Consider the following 3,949-nt stretch of genomic DNA (forward strand, 5'->3'; position numbering starts at 1 on the left):
ACTCTCAGTATCCGAATCTCTCCTTTTATAGTCTAAGCGTGCCTGACGCCACGCTATATTTGTTCTTAACAAATGACATTGCTCAACATCACATGACATTGCTGTTTATACAAAGATTGTGACATCGCTGATTATATTGCGACATCGCTGATTATATAGCGACATCGCTGGTCAACATCACATGACATTGCTGTTTATACAAAGATTGTGACATCGCTGATTATATTGCGACATCGCTGATTATATAGCGACATCGCTGGTCAACATCACATGACATTGCTGTTTATACAAAGATTGTGACATCGCTGATTATATTGCGACATCGCTGATTACAAAGCTATTGCGAAACATCTTTAAACATGGAAAAACAACACAATATAATTATTCTTACTTCATATGGTAAACGTTCGCTTTTTTTTGGGGGGGGGGGTTGCCGTTCGTGTTGATATGAAATTGTTACCTGCTTCAGCTGCGCCCATGAAAAAAAATTCATACATTTCGTAGGCCTGCAATGCAAATGCAAGAGCCATGTGAACTATCCAGCATAAACCTATGTTTATTATTGTTCATAAATCGGATGTTCGTCGGGTGACCAACTGTATTCTTCTTTGTTGAAGACATTGTACTTTTAATTCAATGGGCTTCTTCAGTTCTTCTTCAGTATGATTTTTTTTTTTTCAGATGCAATAATACAGAATGTGAAAGTCACAACATGAGACTTGCGTGAGCAAAGCCTGATTATAGCAACTTTTGTGTCCTGCAGACATTAGGGAAGAAAATCTCCCTCCTGAGGGGCAGGAGTCACAGTCCCTGCAAATTAGAGAGATGGAGGCGGAGGAGCATGAGCCTCCTCACATTAAAGAAGAACAGCAGGAGGATGAGATCAGCAAGTTCCCATCGACTGCTGTCAGTGTGAAGAGTGAAGAAGGTGATGGAGAGCATTGCGGAGGGTCCCACACTGATGGCCCCTTAGCTCCACTTTCAGATGGGGATGACATCACACCACACACTTCTGACACTGACGATAACAATCCCAAACACTCAAACGGTGACGCGGAATGTCACACTGACAACAAACCGGTAAGATGTTTTCAGTGTGACAAAACATTTGTCAAAAAGTCCAACTTGAAAAGACACATAAGAACACACACTGGGGAAAAACCCTTTGCCTGCTCAGTTTGTGGGAGAAGATTCACTCAAAGAAGCACTTTAACAAGGCACACAAAAACGCACACTGGGGAAAAACCTGTGGCCTGTTCAGTTTGTGGTAAAAGGTTCACTCAACGATGTGATTTAACAGTTCACACTCGAACACACACTGGGGAAAAACCTTTTGCATGTTCAGTTTGCGGGAAAAGATTCATTCACAGGGGAGATTTGTCAAGGCACACAAGAACGCACACTGGAGAAAAACATTTTTCCTGCTCGGTATGTGGGAAAAGGTTCAGTAGAAAGGAGTATTTAAAAGACCACTTCAGAACACACACTCTTTTGCACGGTGGTTTTCCGAAAGCACACAGTGACGCACGCTGGTGAGAAACCCTTTGCTTGCTCCAATTGTGGCCTAAGATTCTTTCGCTGATGAACAAACGCTGATGAGAAACCTTTTCTCTGCTGACTTTACTGTCAAAATGTCTCTCACACGGGAGACTTGCACGGGAAGCCACACCGGTGAGACTTTTTGCCTGCTCAGTTTGCGGTCAAAGATTTTCCCAGCAGGTTCATGTCAAGAGACACAAGCGGGCTGATGAGGAACACAGTAGTCACAAAGCTTTGAATGGAAATGCACATGCTTAACAGTATGTATGATGTGAATTATTAAACAAAACTACATTATTGTATTCTTTGTTGCATCTTTGATATTTTTGAAGTCAGTGTGTCTTGTAAAAGCTTTGTGTGGAGGATTTGTACCACTACTAAAATCCCTCAAGCAACCCATGCACTTTGTACAACCATGAAGTTGATATGAACTAAATTATTCAAGAATTAGACTGCGAAGAAATTGACTTTGGATGGGAAGAGGGTCGAAACGTAAATATATGACCGTGAACAAAATAAAAACAATCACACACTAAGTCTGTGAGTCAGTGGCGGACCCTGAGGGCCAATAAGGCCTTCTCTGCTGGCCTAAACATTCTCAGAAAAGTAAATTTACTTTTCTGAGAATAACATAAATTTGTTATTTTATTTTCATAAATATGTTAACAAAATTATTCTCTGTATTCTTTACGTCATATTATTTCCACTTAGTTGAGTTGCTTTCAATGTTATTTTAAATAACATTGAAAACCACTCGAAAAATAACTTATTTATTATGGTAGAGTTTTTACCCAATCATATTTCAGCTAGCTTGTGTTGCCAGGTAAATTAAACTTGCTCGGGGCCTTCAGATTGAACAGAGCAGCCCCTGTGTGCTGTAAATGAACGGGCACTGTCAGGTTTCAATAGCCAATTGTATCCTGTATCCTGACTTGTTCTTGTCTGAGTACTAGGGCAAGCTAGGAGGCCTTACGTCGAGACTGGCCGTGCGTGTTCGGTGATTGGATTAGCGCCATTTCTGTTTCCTGAGAATTGTATCCTGACTTGTTCAATAAAGATTTATAAAATAAATAAATAAATAAAAAAAGATTGGATTCACGTCTGCTAGAGCTGTCACTCGCATTTCAACTCAAAATGGTCGAAGGAGAAGACGTTGATCTGGTTGCAGAACTACTTTCCACACAATTTGCAAGACGAGCCTTCCACGAAAAGCTGGATATTCGACCGGACAAAAGCGGCTTTCAGCATTAGCTTCCATGTCGATAGAAAAGGACAGCGTGGGATCAAAATGGCTGACCTTTTGCGCATGCGCACTGTCGAATGCCCCGTCGCCGCAGCCGCGGACGTTTGCTTTTGCAGGTAGATCGAAAGACGGTCGATGGACGAAATCAAGATTCTCGAATGAGCACCGAAAGGAGTAAAGCCTCGGCGCCTTGCGCGCATCACTGCCCGGCTGGACCAAAAACGGAACGAATGTCACCGTCGTGTCCCGATGAACTCGTCTGTGCGCACGTCGAAGCGTCTCAGGCGAACGTAGCTTGCTAGCCGCTAACAAGGAGACGAGTTTGTTGGCGACACATCCCGAAAAAGAGTTCAAGCGAGGCTCCAGGGTTGAGATTGTCGCGGGAAAATGTGTGCAAGAAAGACGGCACAGTACGATGAGAATCTCGGTGCAACAGAACAACGTCACCCTTGCAAGTTGGAACCACAAGTTGTTCAACCCAGAGCGGGTCGGTTCACTTCTTCCTCGAAACACTCGTTCTCTACTTGCTATTCTTCAACTGATTCCCGTGTTTGTTTGTAATGACATCCCCGTGAGCGTTTTTTTGTCCCATTTGCTCTCGTTGAAAGAAATGACAGAGTTCCCCAAACTGGGTCCCGCGTGTTTGTCTCCTGCAGACCTCGGTGAAGATTTTTTTCCGTCGTGAACGCCAAGGGCCCGCAAAAATGAAAGAGGAGGAGGAGACAGAGATGCCGCACGTGAAAGAAGAAGAGCAGGACGAAGAAATCAGCAAGTCTCCATTGACGGCCATCATTGTGAAGAGTGAAAAAGCGGATGCAGACCACGATGAGCGATCCCAATCGGACGACCTCTCGGATCCACTTTCTGAAGGTGACGACATCGTGTCACACTGGCGACGATGAAGACGAGGGGGAGGATGAACGCCTCATCCACGAATAGACACACAATATGTATGTCAAAGGTTGAATCAAGGCAACAGGCAGTGTTGAGAAAGTTCATTTTTTGTGCGAATTAGTTCAGCGCGCAATTTTTTTAAAATGAACTTGTTCTGGTTATTAACAAAACAAACCAAAAAGACGAACCAAGTTGATTGTTACCATTCAGTCCCCACTCATAGATGGCTGCAAGTTTCGCCCTGCTGTACAATCTCATCTTCTTTGCTGAAGA

The sequence above is a fragment of the Hippocampus comes genome, unplaced genomic scaffold, assembly GCF_001891065.2.
Source record: "Hippocampus comes isolate QL1 unplaced genomic scaffold, H_comes_QL1_v1.1 scaffold21, whole genome shotgun sequence".
Classification (NCBI taxonomy): Eukaryota; Metazoa; Chordata; class Actinopteri; order Syngnathiformes; family Syngnathidae; genus Hippocampus; species Hippocampus comes.